This window comes from Canis lupus, chromosome 15 (assembly GCF_011100685.1).
Source record: "Canis lupus familiaris isolate Mischka breed German Shepherd chromosome 15, alternate assembly UU_Cfam_GSD_1.0, whole genome shotgun sequence".
Lineage (NCBI taxonomy): Eukaryota > Metazoa > Chordata > Mammalia > Carnivora > Canidae > Canis > Canis lupus.
This window is the reverse complement of record NC_049236.1, coordinates 46,849,942-46,868,659: the sequence shown is the minus strand read 5'-3', so window position 1 is coordinate 46,868,659 and position 18,718 is coordinate 46,849,942. Positions and strand designations below refer to the sequence as shown.

Genomic DNA, 18,718 nt, shown 5'->3' with positions numbered 1-18,718 from the left:
GTAACAAGTCCAAATAGCAGAGTGGTTTACGTTCAGGATATGTAGGCCCTTTATTAGGAGAACCATGTCTGATAGGCTTTGTTTCTGCAATGGGTCTATGTATATAGTAAGTAGGTCCCCATTATACTCCAGAGCTAGTGGGAAACTGTGTGTGTGTAGTTTGGGGGGTGTTTTGTTTTGTTTTGTTTTTTACCTCCAGATGCCTGGGTCCTATGTCCAGTGATTCGGATGTGGTCAACTGAAGTGGGGGGCGGATCTAGGTATCTATAGTTTTGAAAACTCTCCTATAAGGTCCTGATGCATAGTCAGGGTTGAGAACCACTATGTGTATATGTGGCCCCCAGCATGGAGCTCACAGTCTGTATGCTTGGGTTCAAATCTTGGCTTCTCACTGCCTGCCTGTATATACTTAGGCAAGCCTTAGCATCTTCATATTTAAAATGGAGATAAAAATATTTCATAGGGTTGTTGTCCCAGTTTAAATGGATTATGGTAATTGATTAGGAAATACTGTTTCCTCTTGTTTGACTATTTGTCTGGATCAGGGGACAGATCTAGCCCACTGACTGGTTTTGTATGGTCTTTGAGCTAAGAATGGATGAGAAAAAAATCAAAAGGATAATAAAAATCTATGGTACATTAAAAATATAAGAAATTTACACATCGGTGTTCACAAATAAAATTTTATTGGAATACTAGCCATACTCATTCATTTACATATCTTCTGTGGTTGCAGTCACACTACAATGGCATAGTTGGGACAGAAACTATATGTCTCACAAAGCCTAAAATACTTACAGTTCAGCCCATTTACAGAAAATTTGTTTACCCGTGCTCTAGATGGATCCTTGCAGTACTCAGAGCTTGGCAGGATAATCATACCTTTTCTCCAATGGGATATAGAATGAGGAAACCTTTTTGCCTTGATATTCTTGTTCCTGATGCCCAGTATGACCTCCCAGGGTATTCGAAGGAAGCATAAATAAACTTAATAGCTGTTTTAATCCTGATGCTACAAATGCATATCTTTGGTCATGTGTGGCCTTACTGTAATTTGAGTTAATAAATGACCTCCACTTTCTCCATATTGTTTATCCACAGCATTTGCTTCCTCACAAGGAAGGCCTGGATCAGCTTCTGTAAGCTTGCTGAGCACAGTCTCCACCAGCATACAGCAGTTCGTGGATAAACGCCTCAAGGGCATTTAATAACATTTGCAGCTTAGTGAACTGGAATGGTTTTCCAGAGAACTGCGAGTCGATGTGAATGTTTTTCCCAATACTCTGTGAAACACCAGAGGCATATAGCAGTGAATCCCAAGGACAATAAGGGTAACGAAATTCAGGGGCATGCCTCTTATTCTAGATACCCTGTTTTCCTTCTCCTGCCCTGAATCGGGTTGATATTATCTGTTCTGATGTTTCCAGGATTTGTTGTGAATTCTTAGACATCAACATAAAAATTCAAATGTGGAAGGCCAGGTTCCTCCCTAGCAGCGCTCCATGTGCTCCCCACTCCAAGCCCCAGCAGGTTATAGAAGGCCGCGTGCAACCACAGCCCCCACACCTGGGTGCTCCTGTGCTCCTAAGGGTCTTCCACTCGTTGCCCAAGATTGGAATCCAGCTTGCTGCTGAAGGGTTGTATTTGGCCTGTGCAATTTTTCTTTTTGAATTTGTGCATTAGTTGCCAGCATTTAGGAATCAGGAGGTTTCACATAAAATCTGGATGCCCAGCTTCCCTTGAAGCAGGGGAAGATCTGGCACGGCAGCCCCTGCGCTCCCACATGCCAGCGTTTGGCAAGCCCCGCGAAGCAGCTGTAGCAGCTGTAGCAGCTGCTCTCGCCTTGAGCCGGGCCTGCTGCCTCCCGCTGCCGCCCGCAGTGCAGGGTCTCGCCTCAGCCTCAGGCCCCCGCCGGCCCCCTCATCCTCGGCGTGGCTCAGGTAGTTCTGCGGGGTACCGTCCACTCTTCCTGCTTCCTGAGTTACAGGCGATTTCCAGTTGTCCACCCAAAACGCTAAGTGGTCACAAAACCAAATGCATTCATTTTTTGACCTAGCCTGTGATTTGGGAGATCTTTCTGTTTTGTCTTATTTTGTTTCATGGTTGAAAAACAACTCAAATTATAGAAAGTGGGTACATGGTTATTATATTGCTCTGTAGTTTTCTCTGTGTGTGTGTGTGTGTGTGTGTGTGTTTAAAGCAGAGCAAAATACAAACAGCCCAGAGGGTATGGTGGACTGGCAACCAGGAGACCTGTCTGCATGCAGGGCTCAACTTTGTAATCCATATTAGAAACTAAGCTGGTTACGCACTGATTCTGCTAAGCACTATACTTCACACCTTCAGGATCCGCCCCTCCCCCATCCTGTACAACCATCTAGCAGGGCAGGTTATGTTTTTACAGGTGTACAGATGAAGAAACTGACCCCTAGGAAGTAAAGTAACCTGCCCCACAGCTAGTGACTAAAAGTGTTTGATTTCAAGCCCGTCTCTTCTGAGTTAAAGTCTGGCGTCTCTCTATTATCTCTGTGACCTTGGTTAACCCCTGGGTGGGAATGAACTCTTTCCCTCCAGCTCTAAAATTATATAATTTTCTAAAACAAAAGACTACTGTCCTCTAGAAGAAAATTCTCAACTCAGTCACCGGAGGTAGTGCCTCGTGTTCAGACTTCAGGAGGAGCATTCGTACCGCGTCCCCCTGCCTTTTTAGAGCTCAAGCAGAACGAGAGGGCTGTGTAAGTTGAAAAGTACTCTGTAGACAGCCACAGTGACTGCAGTTCCATGGCATTTTCATTATATGGTTTTACTGGATGAAACAGAATCAGATTACAAAGATCTCATTTACAAAAGTTCTAAAGACCTTGCATGCCCTATTGAAGAAGATTTTATTTTAACTTTAATCAGAATTCAATTTAAATAATTTAGAGTGTTTTTAGGCAGAAAGACTGAGATGTAATGTCTCTGTTTCTTAAGCAATCAGATCATATTGACTTAAGGGTTGAGTACATGTGGAAGACCATATCCTTTGGAAATGCTGCCTAATAATACTCAGCTTTAATTTCATACAAGATGAACATACTCAGTTCAGAATGCTATAAATATTAACGCAGAAAACTGATTCTTTAGTAAGTTATCATGTCAGAAAACTGATTTAGTAAGTTATCGTGTAACTCCAAACCTGCATTAGCATTCCGTCAGTTTTGGGGGGCAGTTTCTCACCTCTTATCTGGCATTTCATGGGTTTTAGAATCATGGCTGTTGATTTCTGTTTTTCCTTGAGTTTGGCAATATGATTGTCTTTATTAATTTTTTTACTATCTTTATTATACTGATTTTAAAATTAATTCTGTTACTTCATTGAATTTTACCATACAGCGATTCAACCGCTCCCTTGAGTCCTGTGTGGAAGGCACTGAGTGTGCTGTGGGACCATGTTATGGCAGCTGTTGGCCCCACATGGGCAGGTGTGGTTTTGTCTGAAAGAAAGTATCAGCATCCTTCCACCTTCCAACTCAGCTTGGAGAAATTGCATTTTTCTTTTGAGATCCAGATCAAGATGACCTCTTCATCAAGCCTCACTAATCACCACTGACTATCTGTCCCCCTTCCTTCATTAATCTTCTTTTTTTTTTTGTATGATTTTGTAATACTTCCCCCTCCCCCTCCGATTTATTGAGGTATAACTGACAGATAAACTTATAATATTCTAAAGATGATTTGATGTGTGTATATCTCATGAAAGAATACCCATTGTCGAATTAACAAATACACTACCTCATATATTTATCTTTAAAATTTTTTTTTCTTTTTGGTGAGAACACTTAAGTTTTACTCTCTTAGCAAATTTCTTCTGTCCAATACAATATTATCAACTACGGTCACCATATTATGTATTAGATCTTCAGACCTGATTAATCTTTGTAACTGGAAGGTTGTGCCCTTTTATCAGTTGCTCCCTATTTTCCCACTTCCTAGCCTCTGCCAACAACCATTCTACTTTCTTTCTGTGAGTCTGACTTTTTTCTTTTCTTTTTTTTTTAAGATTCTACATCTAAGTGATACCATGCAGTATTTGTCTTTCTCTCTCTGGCTTGTTTTACTTAGCATAATGCCCAACAGTTTCATCCATGTTGTTGAAAGAGACTTTTTTTTAAGGATGAATAATATTAACAGTGTGTGTGTGTGTGTGTGTGCTACCTTTATCCATTCACCCATCAGCAGGCACTTAGATTGTGTCTGTACCTTGGTTTGTGAATAATGCTGTAGTGAACATGGAAGTATAGATAACTCTTTGAGTTACTGATCTTACTTCCCTTGGATATATAGTCAGAAATAGGATTGCTAGATCACATAGTAGTTTTTTTTTTATTTATTTTTTATTTTTTATTTTTAGATCACATAGTAGTTTTATTTAATCTCTTGTAGAACTGTTTTCCATAGTGGCTTGTAACACTTTTTATACCTGTATGTAGTTTTCTGTGTAGCTCTGTGAAGAACTTTGTAAGCTTCTTTTCTTACACTCATCATGTCAATAAACACAAGGCCTGTCACACAGTAAGTGATTATAAAGGGACAGAGGTTGAAACCATATAATCAGAAAATACTTTCATTTTATCACAAATCATTTTGTATCATAAGATTAAAGTTTGACTAAACAAGAATCTATTTTTCAAAATCTTGTTGCTGACCACTCAAAATCTCCAAAACGTACTTTTGGTTTACATTTTCATTTCATTCAAATGAACTCATTGACTTTCAGATATTTTCTTGCTTGCCCCCCGTGTATATTTGTTTTATGATATGATGATACCATAGCTATTGACTCCTCTGGTACAAGACTTTAAATGTTAACTCCTATGACTCTGCCAGCCATGGCATTGAGAAGTTTGGGAGGAAACTGCCATTAGCATAAGGCTGGTGCACCAGCTGAGAAGACAAAGCCTCCCTGCCCCAGGCAGTAGCCTGGTGCTAAACAAGAAGACTGTGCTCTTTGCTTCTGAGAATGGTATAAATGCATATCTCACACTTACCATGTGATATGTGCCATGGGGTTCTATTGATATGTAAGACATGCTCCCTCACTTGAAGGTGTTCTGATACAGATATGAAAAAAAAATGGCTCACAAACACCCACCCTTCACACAGGGAAGAAAGGAGTAATTGCCAAGGAGAATTTGCCAGAGCAATAAGAACAACATGAAATGGGAGTAATTTTAATAGTGTATGCTATTCTTACAAATCTTAATTAAAATAATGCAGCACTATGGGGCACAGCTCATAATAGTTCTTAAGCTAGATCCCTGAGGTTCAAATGAAGTGTGAGGGTGTTAGAGAGATGTGTGTGTCCAAAATCAGTTAAGTTTGCAGAGAACTTTGAGGTTTAGTCAAGACCTTAGTTGGACCAGTATAGAAAGGACTTGAACGTGTTCTGACCTTAGTCTCTAAAAAGGGAGAAAGAAAAAATAAAAAATAAAAAAATAAAAATAAAAAGGGTAAAAAAAAAAAAGGAGAAAGAATGGGCTGATGATAATGGATAATGTCCAAAGCCTCCATTACATAAGAATTTACACAAATTCTATTAATTGATGGTTGATTATTTTTATGGGTAATAAAATTTAAGTCCCCCAGAGGATTAAATCAGTCCAGCTATATATGCAATGCTGGTATCTGATGAATGCCATCCACCTTATTCTGACAGATGGAATTCAGAGCTGGGAAAAACTAGGCTATTTTTGGCCTACAAGCTGTATTTTGTTTATCACCATCCTGCTTCATACAGGCATATTATCTCACATTACTTGGTCTTAGGTGTTAACCACAGAGTACCTCTTTCTTTAATACTCTTCCAGGGAAGCCACAGCTTCTCAATTATAATAATCTCTGATTTTTCTTTGACTACAATATTACTTCTAGATTTTTCCCAATTTTATAATTGCAACATAAAGGTAAATATATAAACAAGTAGCCTCCTTAGAAACTTGTAGGAGTGAGCATGGAAAATGGGGAGGGGAGGATCGAACCTTAGGTTTCTGCATTTTTTAATCTTGGAATACCAGCAAAAAAATCTAGATTTTTTTTTTTTACCGTAGCTTCAAGATTGTAATGTGATTGCTTTTTAACTTTCATCAGCGTTACGGTTCTTTAAAATGTCTGTATGGGGATCCCTGGGTGGCGCAGCGGTTTGGTGCCTGCCTTTGGCCCAGGGCGCGATCCTGGAGACCCGGGATCGAATCCCACGTCGGGCTCCCAGTGCATGGAGCCTGCTTCTCCCTCTGCCTGTGTCTCTGCCTCTCTCTCTCTCTCTGTGTGTGTGTGTGTGACTATCATAAATAAATAAAAATTAAAAAAAATGTCTGTATGGATAGGTATCTATACACATATATACAGTCTTATGATTTTGTTTTTTCTATCCTGGAGCACTTTCTTTAGAAGTATTTCAAAAAAGTAATTTCCGTTATCTTTTCCTTTCTCATCAAAGGCCATAGTGACTACTTTTAAATTCTTTTAACTAATTTGCAATTCTAAGACTCTTGTGTGGGATAAGGACATTGATTACAGCTCCCTCTCCTGTCTTTAACAATTTGCTCTTAGTTTGGCTTTGCCAATTACACTGTGTATTTACATAGGCCACAGGGTAAGGCTACATTGCCCTATTTACTGCCTGCTCATTCTAATGATGACTTTGTAACTTTCCCTCAATCATTCTCCTTTTCAGGACCATAGAAGCAAAGAGATAGAGCCACAGAGATAGGGGAGACAACCTAGCCCCATCTCTACATTTTGTAGATAAGAGAAAGGATTTAGAAAGGCTATGACTTGACCAGGATGACCAGCCAATTAGGGATTTTTAAACATTACTGAGGTACTTCTATATAAAATTGTTTAACTTATTAAAGTAATAATTTTGGATGCCGGGTGACTCAGCAGTTGAGCATCTGCCTCTCGCTCAGAGCGTGATTCCAGAGTCCCAGGATCAAGTCCTACATCGAGCTCCCTGTATGGAGCCTGCTTCTTCCTCTGCCTATGTCTCTGCCCCTCTCTCTGTGTGTCTCTCATGAATAAATAAATAAAATATATTTTTTTAAAATTAAGTAATTTATTGGCACTTGTGGCTACATGAGACTTAAAAACCACATTATGATTGTTTGCTTGTGCTATGTCTCAGGAATTCTTCATCCTCATAGCATGGTACTGTGCCTACAGTTGAAGGGGCACAGCCATTCCCAGCCACAGTCCGGGCATATGGTTGGTATGGGGTCTCCAGGATCATGTAGCAGATGATGGGGCATGAGAATAAGAATCCAGGTAGACAGTTGGCATGTCAGAGTTTTACCCGTGGTTCGTGGAGTTTAAACCATGTGGTAGAGTATAAGGACAAAGGATGGGGACGGGTAAGGGCACACCAGCAATGTCTGACAGGTGCCTGGTGAAGCGACTTAGAAGGGAGGCCAAGACCAAGGCCCAACCATGCCTCGAATCCCAGGTTTTTTTCTCTCTTGAGGAGTGTGCGTAAGGAACACTGGAAAGTAGGGAAGCGACCTGCCTTGCAATAGTGCAGTGGGCTTGGTCTAGACCCCACAAGAGAGGATATTAGAAGCTCAGTCAAGTATCACACTAAAACAGGCCTCTGTCCACTTTCATTTTCTGTTACCAAAAAGGAGTCATCCTCTAGAAGCTGACCCTTCAAGGAGAAGAGGACACTGCACAGAAGTTCTTGTGACTTGTGACCTGGGGTCCAGTAGGGAAATTTAGGCCTGGGAAGCTCTTACCCAGTGAGAGAACATTATGCAGCAGTGCAGCTCTGAGCAAACGTGAGAGGCCAGCATCATGAAGGAGAGCAGGAGTAGAGAAGGGCTGGAATGTTCTGTGAACAGCTAGCCTGAAGCAGTATCAACCCCGGACCTATGGCTAGATGGGGCCTTAAGATGGGAGACTTGGAAGAGCAGGAAGGGCCCAGATCTCTAAGGGCTAGGAACAACCATCCCAGGTCTAAGTAGATTTCCAGATGAGCTAAAAATCAACTGGCCGTTTTCCAGTTCCATAGGCCACTAACGTAAATGTGTTATCTCTGATTTAAAAGTGACCACAATAATCATTAGGCAATCAATCTGTAAACCTGTGTACTTAATAATCCAGTAACATAAGTTTTATATGTTCCTCATGACAGACTTTTTTTTTCGAGAGAGGATAAAAAGTACAATACAGTTCACAACAAGCTAAATGTTTATTTCTCTATGTGTCTTATCTCTTCTGTGTAAAAGAAATGGTGACAAGAATTAGGGAAAGAAAACTTACCTTTGTAGAATAAATAATGATGGGATAAGCTAGAAAGGCCTGGTGTATGAAACCAGACCTGCTCACCAAAATGGGACAATAACTGGAGCATGGACATTTGTGCTGAAGGAAAAAAGAGTTCAGAAGGCAGATCCCTGAAACCCCTGTGGTCTGCACAGGGCATCAGGAGAGTCTTTGAGTGCAAGAGGAGCCAGGTGGGCTCTCAAGAAACAAGTGTCAAACCATCTTGGAGCTGGACTTCAGAGGGAACCAGGGTGTTAGGAACTTTGTCCTCTGAGAATTAGGGGTGCTATACAAGCTGCAGAATAGACAATGGGGCACAAGCCCAGTGAACAGAAAGTGAACCCAGAATACAAGCATAATTAGAGATTATATTAGTCTTAATGCAGAGATTCCAGGTTTAGAATAGAGAATCTCATTCCTTCCTGCTCAAAGTCAGGATTGGGCTGGACAGGGCTGCCCTGAGGGAGAGGTACTATTACTCTCCCCATTTTACAGATGGAGCTATGAAGGCTTCATGAGGCCAAGTAACTAACTGTCACAGTCGGGGCTTGGTGAAACATGGTGGGAGACAGGCATTTGGTCCAGGAACAGTGTTCCACTCCCTGATCCGAACCCCAATGGTATGACCTTGCGGGGAGAAGGTTAATGGAGCATCCATGTGTTCCAGTCATGGAGCTAGGAATTTTAAGCATACTATTGCATTTATTCTTTATAATCCCCTATGAGATAAGTTTGGTTACTCTATGGACAAGAGAATATAATGTAAGTTTTGCTTGGTATTACATAGCTGAGAAGTGATAAGAGTCTGGATATCACCCACACGTGTCTGATCCAAAACCCATCACTACATTATGAACCACATTAGCAACTTTTCTTGTCCTGAGTTTCAGCTGCGAATAAGAGCTAAGCTATTTTCTAAAAGGGAAGCCCTTTGATTTTAAGCAGTTTAGTCAAATGATCAAATGTGCAAGGTTAAAATGTGTGAGTACAAAGCAAGAATGAGATATTGTCGTGCGTATTAAGATTTCAGGACTGCTTGTGAGTGACTCACCAGGCAAGCATGGGCTTTATCAGATCTAGGTTCAAATCCTCACATCACCACTGGCCATGAGAAGCACCATGGACAGCTGCTTAACTTATGTTTCTTGTCCAGGACATAAGGATCATATTACCTATGAACATTGAAGATGATGAGAATATAACTTTTCCAGCCTGGTAGCTGAGAGCCTAGTAGCTACTCACCAAACATTAGTCCTCTGCATTCCCAGCTCATGCTGTCTGTCGTATTCTCATGACGGTTCCACGTACTTACAGTCTGCTCTCTCATTCGTCCTTGCCCTTCTCTTTCTTAGCGAACAGCTTGTCTTATTTCACAGGACAGTTTCCCGCAGTTCCTCTGCCCTCTCTCCTCTAATTCTAATCTTCAGCTCCGAGTAGTAAAAACAATCTTACATAAAGTCCTAGTGTATGCAGATCCACATCCCGTACCACTTTTTCCTCATAAGCACAAAAATTTTGCTTCAAACATCCTAAAATTTGTGAGTAATTTCTATTGGGAATAATTGGATAAAGGAGGACTTCCCAATTTAGAATGCTAAAAAAGAAAATATCTACTCTGCTTTGGCAAGGTAAGAAGATAACTCATAGGCTACCTTTTTTATCTCAAGCATACACATTATCTGCTGCTTTGAGACAATGATGAGACCCAGGAGGCAGAAGTCAATGACTTTGGGTTATAAAATCAGAAAGGTGTGGAATATTTGCATGGAGGACCAGGAAGAAATAATTTAGGATGGTTTCAACTGTTCTCACTGGATATTGAGTGGATGTTGAAGCAATTAAGATAAAGAAAAACACATTTGGAGCTAGGGAGTAACAGAGATGAGGATGACTAATTGGAAATTATACCCCCTGACGACCCTCTTAAAAAGTCATGTGAATTCTGAGCTTAGCCAATCCCTTTGCCATTACTCTGGATATTTCCCGCTGAGCTGTCCTGTGAACTTCCTAAAACACAAATTAGACCTGGACTGGCTTCCCCATTGCCTAAAGATCCATATCCAGACAACATAACATGGCATGGCACATCCTCACAGTCTTATTTTTTACCACCTCCACACACACTCTCTGTGCTCCAGCCACACCAAGCTTAACCACCCCTATATATGATACCTGATACCCTTTGACAGTGTTCACTTTGAAATATGTTGTTTCTCTGTTAGAAAACTCTCTCTTTCCATCCAAGGAATATTCCTCAGGAAGTTGGCCTGGTGGTGTTTTTTTTGGAAGCCCTCTCTGACTTCTGAAACCACAGCCATTCTTCTTCCATGTCCCTATAGCACTCTGCCCACATGCTAGTCTTGTTCCGGAGTTTGATTTGCTCAGCACCCTGTCTCGCACACTGGACCATGTATGAGTCCCTTGAGGACAGGGGCCTTGCCTTATTTATGTCTCAGCCCCTGTGCTCATCACAATAACTGGCATATAATAGCCATCCAATAACTATTTTGTTGTGTCAATTAGTAAAATAACAAGCAGACATATTGAATTAATAGTGCTTAACAAACAGAACATGCTCACTGTGCTTAAAAAACACATGTCCTAGAGAGCCTTTGGAATGCTACAAAGGCATTGATAATAGTGATTGCCTCTGGGGAAGGGAACTGGGTGGCCAGAGGATAGTGGTGACGGAACCTTACATCATATGATCCATGATGTTGCTTGAATTCTGTACCACGCACATGCCATTACATCACTATATACACAAATTAGTCTAATGTGTGTGAGCAAAAACACTTCTTATCAAATAGTTTCATAATTTCTTTTTAAGCAAACCTTTAGACAGTCAGTATAAGTTTATGATCCAGTTGTTCTCTGTTACCAAGACAGTTCTCATCTGCATTTCATTTGGTTTTAGAGCTGGAAGGGTGTTTAGAAACCAGGCTATGCCTCAGATGGCAAATAAGGACCCACTGAGCTGTGTTGAGACCTTCAAATCTTAACAAATAGTTTGAGGCCAGGGTGGCTGAACAAGACCCCTTCTTTCTGCCAGACCTCATTTCTACTTTTAAGATCTTAGGGAATTTGCTGTTTGGGCAAAAGTAAATGAAATCTGATCATTAAGAACCCAGCATACAGGATTCAATTCTGCACAACTGTGAACATGTTGGCCTAAGGATCTGGGGGTTTACAGATACATTTGGACTAGGAAAAAATGGTGGATTGGACAGTATGTAAGTTTGCCACCCTATATAATATCACTTGAGGCTTAGGCTTGTAGATATTCCTGAATTCATGCCATTTCCCTTCCCAGGTGTCAGAGTAGTTAATATTTTAGTATCCAAGTTATCCTTTATATGGTAGCCCAAATGTCTTTTGGTGCAAAGATTCTTTCTGTTCCATTTTACCCCCTAGGTGCAAATATCTTATGGATACTTCTAATATGTATGGAGCCATAGAAAGAGTAAATGCTGTCATGAAAGAGCACCAAGTAGAAAAGCCCAGCTAAGCCAGTGCGTGATTTAACCTCCTTGTGTGGCTTCATTGACAAAGTGGAGAAAATCTCATAGGATTCATTCCCAAATCCCATAGCATTTTTAAATCAAGGATTAAATTATATGATTGGTAAAGCACCTGTCACATAATAGGAATTCAACAGATGTTAATTCCCTGCCCAGTGCCCTGAATAACTTATTTAAAAGAAAGTTTATGTAGATAACAGATGTTTTTGCATAGTGAAGTACAACTATGTTAAATTCCTACTGCTGAATGTGTATAGGATGTAAGTCACTCCTAAAAGAAATGTTCCTTGTTCCTTGTCAATAATGTACTTGTCTTTTCTTATTGCACATCGTAATAAATGTTTCTCAAGGTTAAAAGCTTATTGCACTTGGCTTTTGTCATGTATTTTCTTTGATTATCTTTCACCAAAATATACAGAGTGCCTTAAAATGTAAGTCATGATAATTAGAAGTTATATTTGTTTAAGTGAAAAACTAACACCTTTCACACCAAGAAGAATGTTTATCTGGGAATTTCATGCTTACCCACATGGGAAGAACTCTTGAAACACTTCAGGGAAAAAAAAATAAGTCCAATCTGACTTCTAAACTAAAATATTAAAATCCTCAAAATATAACTTCAAAAGATTTGTGTTTAAAGGTGGCAGAGGCAACCTATACTTACTTCTCAAGTGAGTTCCCCCCCCCCAACCCTGGCATTTTAAAGCATGTTAATCCAGGCTCACTCATAAATGCCAGCAGCAGGGGATCATTGTTCATTGGTTTATTATGGGCAGACCAGACTGGTTTAAACTGAGCAGAGGAAGTTAATTATCAAATGTTTTAGCTGGCTCTAACAATGAATAACCAGTTCTTGTAGGACACCGTCTTATTCACTGTGCAGCATTATAAGATGGGGGCAGGGGGATGGGAAATCACCCATCAGGATCTGCAACGAGGGAATTTGCAGGGACTGCCCTAATCTGTTTCCCAGGTTGTTCAAACCAGTTCAAGAGCAGTTAAACAAGGTTATGTAAGTGACATGTGATGTAGCCCAAAATAGTGACTGCAAACACAGGCTGCTGTTGCTGGGCAGTTGTCAACTGCCTTTAAAAAAAAAATCCTCTAGCAGGATAACAAATGGACCTTTAAAAATGAGAAGGAAATTTAAGTAAAAAGTTAATTCTAAAAAGTGAAATTATCTTTCTGAAAATGAATGCCTTTTTCAGAAAAAGGGAAACTGCATTATACATGAAGTCTAGATACTCTAGACTACCCATCAGGGGTAGGTACATAAAGAGGACTCAGAAAGTTTGGTTTTCTGCTGAAGCACAGAATTCCCAGGTTTTAATAACAGCAACAACAACAAAACCATTAGATTTGTTCATGGTTTTGGGCATATAGCAAATTATTAAGAAATATGTTTCAAATAGTGATAAATATTAAACTGTCATTTGTTTCTGCCCCCTTTTAGTTAAAATTTGTAGTTTCAAGGCATGAAAAAGAAAATTGCATTTCACGTAGCATGGTAAGTGTGAAATAAAATTTTAAAGGAAAATGAAATCCTTTGGTGAAATCTCTTTGACAGGTTGTTTTTTAAAAGGAAAATGAAAACAATAAAAGAAAAGGATATAAAATATGTCTTAACTGTCATCAAGAGGTTTGCACCCCAACATTTGGATTCTCACGTGTCCATATGCTCTGGGCATCCTGCCTTGTACCATGCTGCAGATCTGAGGAGTCAGGAATCAGGGAGCAGGATTCCATGGAAGAAGATGGAGAAGGACCATAGGACCTAGTCGCAGAATTCACGTAGGGGAAACCCACTAGGTACTGAGTCTCTGTTGTTGAGGTCTGAGTCTCAGGGACTCTGGTGTTGGGTTCTCCCTTTATCTCTAAAAAACCTGTGAACTAGCACCACATTTCCCCACCTGGGTGGTGAACAAATTAAGAAATAAAGCAGTAGCTGGTGGTAGATGAAATATCAGCTTTTGGAGGGAGGGGTTAAATAAGTTGTTAGATGTGGCTGAGCGGTAAGAGCAAAAAGGGGGTGCTGCCACCTGAGCCCCAGAATTAGATGTACAGGTACAGGCAGTGCTCGAGCAGGACAGGCCTCCTGATACTGGAGGCTGCACTTTCCCCCCAAGAGGAAGATGCTTAGCCAAACAAGTCAGCTTTATTCTTGTCAGACTTCCTAATCAAGGCGGAGTAAGTAAAGGCAATATAGACCTGAAGTGTGGCATCCATGGAGCTGTCTCCCCCAGGGGAAAATAGTAATGGAGGAGCTAGGGGGTGGGCGAAGTGTTCTTGTCTGGAAGGCCCAACCTGAGGCCCTAGGCACAGCTTCTTTAGGGAGGTGGAAAGATCTAGATGCCTGGGCAGGGGCAAATGTCCTGTTTGGTGTGTCCTTACTTTCTTCAGTCTGTCCCCCATTTGTAAAGGGACGTGCTCCCAAAGTGTTAGGATAAGTCAGTTTTTCAAAATGCAGAACTTGGGGTATTCTGTTCAGTCTAGAATCACTTTAATCCCGTCACATTAAATGCCTGCTCATCAGATTGAGTTCAACTACCTCTTCTCCTTTGTGCATCCTTTTAAAAAAAATTCAGATAAGTATTTGTAGATGTTCAGCATGTTACTGGGGCTTCTAGAACCCGATTCTTTCTATGTCTAATTTTACCTGAGAACTTTGGTGTTTGATTCGGTATCAGTCATGCTTATGGCCTACCTTCCAGGTGGAACAAGAGAGGAGTTCTTGTTCTCCTCTAACTACATCTGGAAAAATAAGTATTTTTATTTGTCCTTAGATATCACTGAATATGAAGGTAGTCGAGCCAGAGAGAAGCAGAAAAAGCACTCCTTCCTAAGGTCAAAACAAAGAGGTAAAGGGGAAGATGTACCACAGGTGTGGCCACAGCCTAGGGCTGGACACAGCCAGGGGCAGACAGGCAGAGGATGCTTGCTGCACCCCAAGCTACCCATCTGCAGTTTTTTAGGATGTCTCTTAAGGATGGTTTGTAATTCCAGACTGACCTACATGCCTGTACCTGTGAAGAGAGAGGAAATCTACAAGGTGACCAATCCTCTGCATTTTCCCATTTTCTTAAAATAAGCCACCAGATACAATGCCTTTCATACCGATCATAATATCAATCAAATGACAATAAAAAAAAAAACACCAGAACTAAAACACCAGTAGAAATAACAGTCCAGTGTTACAGTATCAGATGCCTCTGACCCCAGCTTTGCTTACTTTTCCTGAAATAGCAGTAAGTTGCACTGAGCAGGTCTTTGAGCTCTGCCAGCCAGCCCGCCTCCTCTCTCTGTGCCCCAGTGGCTCCATGTCACTTTGAATAAGATGCAGAAGAGTTTGGACTTGGAAGTTTAGGTAGTGAAAGACCCGAGAAGGCCTTTAATCGGAAGGATGAAACGATCAGATGTGTGATTCTGCAGGATCACTGCACAGCTGTCCGGAAGACGGAGGCTCATGGCTCTGCGTGTGTGCTCACGGGAGTGCTGGGTTCGCAGCCTCCGGGTCACTGGCAGGTGCCGAATGGGGAGCAACACTAGGGAGGGCCCTCTGGGCCATTTCAACCAGAGGAGCTCTTCTCTTTGTGTTCTAAGATAGTGAAGTCTAGGTTAGAGTTCATTTCTTTTAGACTAAGCTTTCAAATTAAAGTTTAAGGATCATCTGATTTAGAAGTGAGGACATGGTAGAGGCAAGGTCAACTAGTTACGATAATAATAATATGCAATAATGCATGCTAATAGCAATGATACCATAATAACAGCTACCATTCACAGGGTCCTTTCCAGATGCCCGGGAGTATTCTGAGTACTTTATATGGCATATTCGTCTTCCCAGTAACTCATGAGCTAGGCACTTTGATAATTCCTATTTAACAAATGAGGAAACCAGTGTACTTGTCTCAGGTCACACAGATAGTGAGCAGGGATTCAAACACTGTAATTCAGAAATGTAACCAACAGAGTCTGAAATCGGGAGAAAACACTGGCGGACATAGGTAGGATTCAAGAGAAACTCGGGGCAGAGAATCATCAGGACCTGATGGCCAGTTAAATATTGACAATTGCAGGAGTTTGCAGGGAGATAGGTGAGGTGTAAATCAAGAGTAAGGCTGAAGCTTCTAGTTCCAATAACTGCTTATAGCTTTAAGGGTAGGGGAATGTAAGCACCTGGAAGAGGGTTGTCTGTGGGGTGGGCACATTATGCCTGATTTGTAAACGTGGAGGATTTGACATGTCAGAGACCTTCAGGTGGGGATGTCCACTGAGTTAGGTGGATGAGTGCGTCTACAACATGAAAGAGAGGGCTCAGCAGCCACCCCAGTGTTAACAGCTCCCTGGAGGTCCTCTGGCCAGCAGGATGTATAGATGTAACATGTTCCTGCTCTGTGCTTGTGTCTTCCTTGGCCCTCAACTGACCAGACCAGTTGCTCACCACCCCATCTAACTATGTCTCTGCTGTTCCCTGCCCCCATCCTTTGCCTGGGATGCCTGTGTGCCTATCTTCTCCCTGTCTCAAATCCACAGCATTTTTTGAGGCTTACTTCAGATGCTTGCTTTCTGCACAAAGCCTTCCTCTTCCCTCTCTTCCCAATATAATCACTTCCTTTAAAGTCATACAACTTCAATCCCACATGATTTATGTTAGTCATTTAACATGTTATTATGTTAGTCATTTCCCCAGCCTCGTCCACCCTCTAGAAAGGTTGTGGAGGGATTGGACCATGTTTTGCCTTTAAAACATGTGCCTACTTACTTTTAAGAATTTTGATGTTAAGTAACACTAGAAAACAGATAAAATGTATGAGGAGCAACGGGACCAGGAAGGTTTAACTTTCCAGAGTCCTACCACTCAGGATCCTGGGTCCTTGTCTAGGATTCTTAGGTGAACTAAAGACAGATCCAAATCCTGGCAATTTGTCCTGTGTTTACCCCAAGGATATCGCTTTCCACTCTTACACCCTTGCCATCTTGTTGAAGAAGTTAAGGTTTGAAGATGAGATCGGAGCTGAATGGTATTTGTATCATCTCAAGTGGGTGTTGCTCACTCAGTGGTGATAGTCTCTTCCCACAGGAAGTTCCTCACTGACATATTTCATTAAGAGTTTGGCTATGTTTGTTCCTTGGATTTTCTCATTTTACTTTTTTTTTTTTTCAGACCGAGCTAGTAATAAAAAAAAGAAAAAGATGGGTAACATCACTATCATCATTTTTTTTTTTTTTTTTAGTTCTTTCCTCCGGCCTGGCTTTGTGCTTCTTGCTTTATATATATTAATTTGAATCCATCTGACAACCTACAAAGCAGGCATTACTGTGTCCGTTTTATAGATCAGAAAGCTGAGGCTCAGAACAAGTTAAGCAAATTGGCCAAGAATCTCACAGCTCCCTATTGACTGAGGTAGAGTTGGGACCCAGGTGCGGTTCTGGTGACAAAGCTGTGCCCTTCCCACTGTATCTCCTCCCCGCTGCCTTCCATGTTTCCACTCTTTCCGTTCTAGCATTATTGATGCTTTAAGGCAAGACCCATATGTCATCCAATCTGTATTTTCTCATTTGGGACCAGCCCAAGTACAACAAAAACTTGGTTCTTGATTTCAAAGTAATTGAAAATTTTAAAAGGCATTTTTTTAGTTCAGTAACTTTTAAAACAATGATGTTAATTTTTAGTCATTCTCTGAATTATTCTACAGTTAAAAAGCAATGCTATATATAGTTGAGAACAGTAAGGAAAAAATGATATTGTTGATTTGTTTTTTAAATTTTTGAACTCAGTTTTAAAGTTTTTTAAAGTCCATGGACATTTTCTCTTTGATTGAAGTACTTCTGGTTTGTCCGCAAGCCGGTGAATTTATATTACACATGTACTAACTAAGTTTCCTGGTATCCCATCCAGATTTACTCTAACCGTGGTGGCTTTCTGTTTTCTAGAATTACTGCCTTTTCTCCCAAAAGCTGCCACTTCCTCAGGCGGGAGGTACATTGAACTAGTACACACAGATGGATGAGTGACTAAAGTTCCCTGAGCTCTACTGAACAGATTTTCATTCTTAAAACAAGATGCTTTTAAATGCAAGTGACTCTGGAATGGCTACCTAACCCACTTCAGTGGAGCATGATGTGGGCTGCATCAGGGAATTACTTAGAATTACTTAGGAAGGTACACTCATCCCCCGTGGGATTCTGACCCTGGTTTAAGCTTTGCCTCTCAAGGAACTAGCCAATTCGGAGAGCTCTTCTTTTCCATTGTTGTGTGTATGTGTCAGTGTGTGTAGGAGAGTCTGAAAGGTACAATGCTGGAGATGAGCAGAAAAGATTTGTATGCATGGATCTTTTGTAAGTCAATTACCTGGGAGTCAGAAGGCCTTCTGTGAACATCCGTTCCTGTCGGTTTGTCTATATACAGCGTACTGTATGAACATTTAAGTTCTGTATGTTGTATATGATTGAATGTATCACTATGCTTACATTCATTTCTTCATTCTTCTATTCAGTAGCAACCGTGGGCCGGAAAGTATGCTGTTTGTGCTGTGTTGTTTTTCATAGTGCCTAATGGATGGATGTTCAGCAATTTTGTACAAAAGTTTTCATCTAAAGAAATCTTTTGGAATCTCCAAAGCATATCCTATTTACTTTAAGCTTTTATTTCCTTTCATGTTGTGGAACTGTACTTTTTTTTTTCCTTTGGAGTATCTATTACCATGCTTGCTACCAACTAGCCAGATGGAACTTTCTCTAAATTTTTATGAGGAAAAATAATTATAATCTCTTTGAAAGTTGTGGGACATTTGCATTTCCCCTATAAGCTTTTAATTTAGTTTCTTTTTTCTTTCAGTACAAATTCTTGAATACATGTGTATATTAGTGTACCACCATTGATAAAATAGCTGGGGGTTTGG

At 40.8% G+C, this 18,718-nt stretch overlaps 1 protein-coding gene across 6 annotated transcripts in view; it reads left to right on the top strand.

The window, feature by feature from the left end:
* The window catches only part of NR3C2 (nuclear receptor subfamily 3 group C member 2), a 334,877-nt gene that overhangs the window by 205,134 nt on the left and 111,025 nt on the right, over positions 1 to 18,718 (top strand). The gene's annotated exons all lie outside the window — the stretch shown is intronic.